This window comes from Pteropus medius, unplaced genomic scaffold (genome assembly GCF_902729225.1).
Source record: "Pteropus medius unplaced genomic scaffold, Ma_sr-lr_union100, whole genome shotgun sequence".
NCBI classification, from domain to species: Eukaryota; Metazoa; Chordata; class Mammalia; order Chiroptera; family Pteropodidae; genus Pteropus; species Pteropus medius.
In genome coordinates this window covers 55,786,422-55,795,133 of record NW_024344378.1, presented here as the reverse complement: position 1 = coordinate 55,795,133, position 8,712 = coordinate 55,786,422, and the positions used below count along the sequence as shown (strand labels likewise).

The following is an 8,712-nucleotide window of genomic DNA, read 5'->3' as shown; positions in this document are numbered from 1 at the left end:
CTCAGGACATAACCAGGGTAGTACTCTCTGAAAGTATTTGATGTGCAGGGGATCACCTCCGAAAATGAATGTGATGAGTTTGGAAAGAGGAGCTGGGCAGAGTTAATGCAACTTCAGAGCTTTCCAATAGACACAGAGAAAAGGAGGCAAAGAAAGAAAAAACAGCAGAACAGCTACGTGGAAGAAAAGTTCATTTCCCAAGCAAAGACCCTCTTACTATTCTGATAGTTGAGGGGCTTCTCCTGCCTGTCAGCCTGTTCTCTTCCCACAAACCTAACAAAATAGCAGCCTATGCAAATGTCTCTCTCACTTGTACCAAAGCCACAACTGACCTTTCCATGCAAAGAAGATGACTGTTGGAATAACAGACCCATCTCTACTCATAAATAAACAACAATTTAGGTGTATGGTAATACGATTTATGGAGGTAAAGAAGTTAAGGAGAATATTAATTTGGAAGAAGTGATGGAGATTTGAGGAAATGGGTAGAGAAAATCCAGAATTCTATTTTATATATGTTAATGTGGGTATAAGAAAACCTCAAAAATCAACTCTGGAAAAATAAATGCAACTTTTTTAAACTCTTCTCTCAAAATCAAAATTTGTCAGATTGAGTTGAAAACAAAATAAAAATATAGGCTGCTTTTATAAGACACAAGCAAAGCCAAATGACACTGAAAAATTTAAAAAGATTATTCAAGGTTGTAGTGGCTGCATACAAATGAAAATAACCCAGAAGTAGCCATTTCAGTACCAAAGTAGAATTCAAGGCAAAATGCATTAAGTAGAGAAAAGGTTACTTTATACAGATAGAAAGTATAGCCTATGATGAAGACCCTAACAATTATGGACCTTTGGAAATGAATGAATTATACAGCTTCAAAGTGTAGGGCAAAAACCATTAGGAATGCAGGAGAAAACTGACAGAAACTATTATAGCAGAAGGCTTTTAGTGCCACCAAATGTCAAAGACAGATTAAGTAGGCCAGAAATAAGTAAAGGAAGTAAATAAACAAATAAATAAGGACATGGAGGTTTTAAACTATGTAATGAACATATGTGGAGAATTTTTATGGCCTGCGCTTTGAATAGTAATCTTAACTCGATCTCTCTTTTCTCCTGTTCACTCCCTCCTCCCTCTTCCTTCTACTTTCAGTTCTCGATTAATTCTTTTTTAAGAAAGTGAAGAAATTGGAGTATACATACACACATTTTTTAAATTCTTTGAAAAAATATATGTGTGTGTGTATGTGTATGTGTGTGTATATATATGTGTATATAAATATATATATATGTATATATGTATATTCAAGTTACTTCATATTCCTTTAGAATGATGAGGACCAGAAATAAACAGTTAAATAAGTAAGGAAAGAAATGTTCTAAGCCTGTGGAAGAAGTCCTTATAGCTAGACCTTAAGGGCACTTTTACCCTTGCCAGAAGCAGAGCCTAAGCCTTCTGGGAAATGGTTTTAGAACCTCTCTGTGACCCTGTTAATTCTATTCAAAAGGCACATCCTTCTTTGGCCACTGCTAGAGCTTTATAGATCAACAGTTTTTGACCTTAGCATGCAGAGGGACATTTTGTTAATATTTTGTTCACTCCTGTTTGTAAGTTTCATATATATCATATAGGGATTCTGGACAGTTCTTCCCAATCTAATGCCTTCTCAGATGAGACCTGGGAAGATTTGTTTTTGGCATTTTGAAATTAGACAACTGTGAAGTTTGAGGAAACAGTCCTTAAGATCATCCTCTCTTCTGATACCAGTTGCAAGTTTGAGAGCTTCTCAAAACCACCTTTAGGTTTGATAATTTTCTAGAGGGACTTAGAGAACTCACCGATAACTTTTGTAATTATGATTTATTAAAGGAAAAGATACAGATTAAAATCAGCTAAGGAATGAAGCATATAGGACAGAGCAGGAACAGAAACAAATGCAGAGATCCAGTTGTCTTCTCCCCATGGAACCAGGCCACTGTTACTCTTCTGGTAATTATGTGTGACAACATTCACAGAGTACTGCAAACCAGGTAAACATACCCAAGTCTTAGTATTCAGAGTTCTTACTGGGGTTCCATTGTGCAGACATGATTGGTTGATTGCCCACATGGTTGATTTCAGTCTCCAGTCCTTGTAGAGGTTGATCGATACTGCATGACCCAAAACTCCCACCCTATATTACCCTGTTGGTCTTTCTAGCTTGGAGGTCCTTACCCTAAGTTATATATTAGACTACCTGGCATGACCTGAGGCCTCTAGGTAAACAAAGACACTCATATCAGGCATGGTACCTACTTCTAGAGCTTTCCTGAACTGAATGTGAACCTCACCCTGGTGCTCAGGGACCTCTCAGTCCACTGTGGTACATCTGTTAGTGTTTGCATAGAACACAATTTGCCACTGCCTGTGAGCATGGAAGAGATACTGAGAGCCACCCTCACTACACCTAAAAGGAATTTTTACCTTATGACTTTGCCACTATAAATTCACTTTTAAAATGCAAAAATGTTAAATATTTACAGTTACTTATAATTTTAAAAATTTTAGAAGTCTCACTATTCCACTTCCCCCGTGATAACATTGCATTTCTAGGTTCATTGTAAAACAAGTCATTTTCTTCTCTAAGCTTCAACCATGGGCCACACAAATCCTAGTGGGCACTGCTCAATTTATTAAATAAAATACTAGTATGGTATGTACAAAGCCCAGTACCCCACTCAGGAATCAGGCCCCAGTAAGTCAATAAAGCTCATCTTGGCAAGGCCCCTTAATTTTCAAAGCAAGAGGAGCCAGGGATAAAACCACAAATGTATTTCATCTTCCTCTCACATTGAGAATATCCTTCACCTCCATGACACCCGCATTTACTCACTGTGTGGACTTGGGCATGTCATTTAACCTCTTCAGGTCTCAGTCTCCTCATCTATAAAATGGGTGTAATCCCAATCCCACTGAATTATTGTGATGATTAAATTGGAGAATGTATGTAAAAACACTGATCATATTATCTTATACATAGTAAATAATAAATATTAGCCTTATTCTTGTTGTTATCGTTGTGCTGGTGGTTAAACTCAGATGAGGTTCCTAGACATTCGTTAATGCATTCTCAGCCCCTGAGTATTTGCAACAATTTTGATAAATACAATTTAGTAGAAAAATGAGAAGCCTTAAGTAGTATGTCTAAAGGAATAAGAAAAAATATATATAATAATAAATATATATACCTATAGTTATAATACAATTAAATATTTGCTAACATATAATTAATATAGATATAAATATAAATATTATTTATTTATCTTTTTTTGGCGGGATCTCCTTAGGGCTCCAAAACTTAAAGTCCTCAAAATTGCTACTTCAGCTTCTTTTTAATAGGCTTTATATCAATGTGATTATCTTAGTATGGAACTGGGAGTGATTTTTGAGTTTTTTTAAACTGGTTTTGTATGTAAGGTTCTGTCAAGCAAAGAATTAATGTAAATAATGTCTTTTCACCCTTTGTCTGATCTTAAAGACCTTGCTATTCCTCTGTAGGTGACAGATCAGGAGAAACATCTTGCTTTACCACCATTTTCTGCCAGACAAAGCAGCTCTGCAAACTGGTGACTCACACACACATTTGGCTCTCAGGTGTATTTTAGCCTCAGAATGCACTTGAAAATATTTCACTTACCAGAATAAAAATCAGATTTCATATAATTAGTGAAGCTTGTTGTGGTGGTTATGGTGGTAGTTATTTAATGTAGTATACAAAATGTAGGAAAATAGATTCAGAAAACAATTTAGTTTTACATACATGCATGCATGCACGTGCACACATACACATATCTGTTACATCAAGAGTATTTGGTATACTTATATACTTTGACCTAGTAATTATACTTCTAGCACTGCATCCTCAGGAAGTATTTGTAAATACAAAATACTATTTATTTGCAGATATGTTTTTTATACTCTTACTTATTTTTAATAATGAATATTGAAAAAAACTAAATGTTCAGCAGTAGGGAAATTGCTAAGTAATTTATATAATTCCCATCTGCTGGAATATTATATGATCATTAAAGTTGTTTATAAAGAGCTAGTAATAACACATAATATAAAATAAAATGTAGGTAAAATAATAATAGTTATGAAAAAGTAACTAGGCAGAGTAAAACACTGGAATAAAATTGACTCAAATGATATTATTGCTTGTCTTTGGATAATAAGACAATGAGTGACATTTTTTCTCTTCCTTTTTGGTTTATTTACTAAATTTTATAAAATAAAGACATTTTAAAACACAACAATAGCCTTCGTTTAAAAAAAAAAATGAAGAGATGCAGGTGCTGGGCAACAGGTCAAAGACTGCAAGGAAATAACATTAAGATGCCCAAGGCTAAGGAAGTTGTGCTTCAAAATGATCCTAGTAAAGCAGAGACTGGGGCTCATAAGCCTAAAACACCAGGGAAGAGCCAAGAAAACAAGAGCTTCTGTTTAGATGACTGCTCTCCTGTGAGCCAACCTGAAGTACTTTCTCTCACAGATCTGAGAGACAGTTAACAAAGTTTCGAAGCTTAGCATTGCTCGCAAAATTGTGGTAAACCACGATTTCTATACAGAAGAGAGTGTTTTACCATCCAACAGTTCGGAAGGCAGGTTTTTGGAGACAATATACAATGCTTTTTGGAACCATCTGAAAGAGCAGTTATCAAGTACTCCCCTTAACTTCACTTGTGTCCTTGAACTTCTAAAAGAAATTAAGGAGATCTTGCTATTCCTGCTATTACTATGCCAAAACCATATTAGAAATGAGACTGAAGAAGCTCTGGATATGGATCTCCTAAAGCAGGAAGCAGAGCATGGGGCCCTAGATGTCCCTCATCTCTCTAACTACATTCTCAATTTGATGACCCTGCTATGTGCACCAGTCTGAGATGAAGCAGTTGCAGAAATTAGAGAGCATGAGAGATCCTGTGCAATCTTCCATGTACTGGGTCTGATGAAAATGGACATGGTAAATTATACTATCCAGAGCCTTCAACTCTACCTTCAGGAACATTCTGTTCAGGATGAACGAGCTAAATTCCAGGAACTCCTTGACAAGCAGCTTGATCTCACCACACAATAGCTAACCAAAGCAGCAACAGATATCACTACACAATCTCCAAGTTCTCCTGAGTCTCCCAGTTCCTCCAGCATGGCCTATTCATCTCCAAATTGAAAAGCTAACAACTCAGAGCTCCCCGGTCCCACAAAGGTGCTATACCGGGGTTACCTGAACCTTCTTCTCTGGGATCCTGATGATGAAGACTTCCCTGAGACTTTGTTGATGGACAGAATATGGCTGCATGATATGGAGTCTCAGTTGCTGCAGTTAACCATCCTGTCCTCAGTCATGCTAATTGCCAGAAGTTTCTCTGGTAATGTTTTATTCGGGTCACCTGAATTTGTGGATAAACTGAAATGCATAATCAAGGCTGTGATGGAGGAATTTAACTCTGGGCCTGAATGTGAGTGAACATGTGTCTCAGGAAATCCACCGAGTCCTCAAAGACATGGACCTCAGTACTCTAAGCTGTTAAAGCACAGAGGCTTTTATAGGACAACTCCAGAACATCTGTAAGAAGGAGAACTGTGTTTGTATCATCACTGATAAGCAGATTTGTTTGTTTCTCAAATGCTGTTTGGTTTGTGGCATGCAGGAATCTCTGCGAGACTTCCCTGGAGGCCTTATTTTCATCGAGGGGGAGTTGGCAGAACTGTGCTGGAAGTTTGTTAGTCTTATGCATCACGATCAGCAGGTATGTAGCCCTTACTATGCTGAAATCCTAAAAAATATCATCCTTTCAGCTCAGGCATGAGAAACAGAAGAGGAGATTATCTGATAGTGCCAGCTATGGCAACAGAGACCCAGGAGAGAGGTCTCAGTAAGTTCCTGGGATAACAACACCTGTGGCCAGCAGAGGAGCCAGTCTTCTTCCTCACTGCAGCTAGGAAACAGGGCTGCAGGGCTCTAGCATGTAAATACCAACTGGCCCAGTCCCCTTCACTAATAAACTTCTGAGCTGCAAGAAAAATAAATAAATAAGTAAATGAATGAATGAATGCATGAATGAATGAATGAATGAATTACAAAGAAAACTAAAGGAGATAAGGAAGAAAATGCAGAAGAAGACATTTATTCTCTCCTCTCTCCTCTTCCTGACCCTTAAAGGTCCTGACCCATAGACTTATCCTGAAGAAGGAGTGTATGTACTGTTGGTTGATTTCTTGTCACCAAAGTAGAGTGTCCTTTCACATCTGGCTCACTAAACTCTCAGTATCTGGACATCTGGGGTAGGATTATTAAAACAGGGTCTGAGTACTTAATAAACATTGAACTAACCAGAGTGAGACCAAACCATGCTGACCTGACCTCAATATTTTTCCACGAGAACTTTTAGTTTCAGTCTCCATTGCATATCCCTGATGCAAAACAAGATCAAAATTCCTTGTCACCTGCTAAATGTCAATCTTATTCAAACAGAAACTCAAATATTTAGTCTCTCAAATATCCCAGGACCCCCAAGACTGCAAATCTGTTCAGTCTATTGGTGCCTATTGCCAAAAATACAAACTATGAATTAAAGAGACTGAAGACAAACTCAGTAGTTCAAGAATGGAGCAAATCGGTATCTTTTGAGTGAACCCTACTGCTGTCCCTCAAGATAACCTTAAGTTTCTTGCCTGAAAAGCTGATATTTATCCCACGTTCACCTTCAAGCATCCCTTGGACTGCTCACATTTCTGCAAATTGGTGTCTATTTGTAGCAATTTTGTTTATCACTGGTTCAGAGACAATTTAGATCAGACTTTGGCAGGCTATAGTGATAGCAATCTGCCCCATTATTCTCCTTATGGAAGACACCTGCTTTATCAGAAAAGTACATGAGTTGTGGATGACTGAGTAAGAACACAATTAAGCTGTCACAGTTTCTACTGGACCCTGCTGGGCCTGGGCACAGTAAATCTCAGGGATTTCTATCTCTTACATTGGCCAAAGAACCTGTCCAGTCAAAGAATCCTTGTGCTTCTCTTCCCGCAATTTGGTATCGGAAAATGTCTCTAAAGATCAGGACCTTTAGCAAAGAGATCAGGGCTTGAGAGCTCTATTGATAGTCTCTGGGATGATTATTTCATCCTCCATCCTTCCAGAATCATACACCTCTAACCCAAGATGACTTTAGAATCAGCCTACAGCCAGAAGAGCTCCAAAAAGTCTCAACATTGCCAGCACAGATTGAAATAGGCTTCATGGGCCCCAGCCTTTCTCCAACTTGTGCATTTACCTAGAACAGAGGTTTATATCTATTGATGGCCAAGATAATAAAAAGAAACATATCGCATATCTCCTCAGTAGAGGATGACTACTCTACTCTACTCTAGAAGTTGAGAGTCACATGTGAGATTTCCTGAACCGATAAATTATGTTTCTCTATCCACTGTGCCAGGCTTTCCCATTGAGAGCCATTCCAATTATGATCACAGAGAGCTTCAAGGGGACAATAAAGAAGGGATAATTTTTGTCCTTCTCCACCAACTTCCAAACTACTCAAAGACTGCAGCTGCTCAGCCCCTGGACTATAAATTCCCTTTCATATGTGATGTAGTTTTGTGGAAAGGACACAAGCTTTGGCCCTGCACCCAGATGGCCACAGATTTGGCTCTGACCCTTAGAAGCTGCAATATCATGGGCAAGTTACTTAATCTCTGTATCAGGTACCACCTTACAACTTATAAGATGAGTTAAATAAAATTATATGCCCAAATAATCTTGTAATGTCTTAATAGGCATTAGTTTCTTCCTTTATCATATACCTAGTCAACAAGGTCATGCAGATTGCAGCTCAAGTGTCACCTCCTCAAAAGATTCTTCCCCTATCACCCATTCTAAAACACCCCCACTTAAAGTCACTCATGAGCACATCATCTTTTAAATTTTATTTCATTTACTCATTCATCTATATGATTACTTGTTCATTTTCTGCCTTGCTAATTCCTACAAGTTCTATAAGGGCAGGAAGCTTGTCTGTTCTTGATGACCACTATATGCAGTGCTTACAGCAGTTTCTGGAACACCAAAAAAATCATAAACATTTGTTGAATAAATAAATTATAAGCATGGGCTCTAGCTGAGAGGATCTCACAGTGTGGAGAGGGGGACACTGATAGTGAGACTAGGGCTTCAGTAAAGCCTCATAAGCTGACTATGGCCTTCTGGGCTTGTGATGGTTAATTTTATGTGTCACCTTAAAGGGTGGCTTTATCTGGGCTAAAGGATGACCAAATAGCTGATAAAATATTATTTCTGGGTGGATCTTTATTGGTAGATTAAGTAAAAAAGTTTATCCTCACCAATATGGATAGGCATTATCCAATCCATTGAGGGCCTGAATGCCACAAAAAGGTAAAGAAAGAGTAAATTTGCTGTCTTCACTTGAGCTGGGACATCCATTTTCTCCTACTCTCGGACATTGGTGCTCCTCCATCTTAAGCTTTCAGATTTTGAATAAATAACACCAGAGACTTTCCTGGTTCTCCAGCTTGCAAATGAAGAATCCTGGGACTTCTTGGTCTCCATAATTGCATGAGAAAATTTCAATTATATATATATACACATATGTACATATGTATATATATACACATACACATATATATACACACACACATACATATATACA

At 37.8% G+C, this 8,712-nt stretch overlaps 1 pseudogene; it reads left to right on the top strand.

Moving 5' to 3' along the window:
* The first annotated feature begins 4,378 nt into the window (after nt 1-4,378).
* Nucleotides 4,379-5,877, top strand: LOC120608964 (T-complex protein 11 X-linked protein 2-like; annotated as a pseudogene).
* Nucleotides 5,878-8,712: the final 2,835 nt, after the last annotated feature.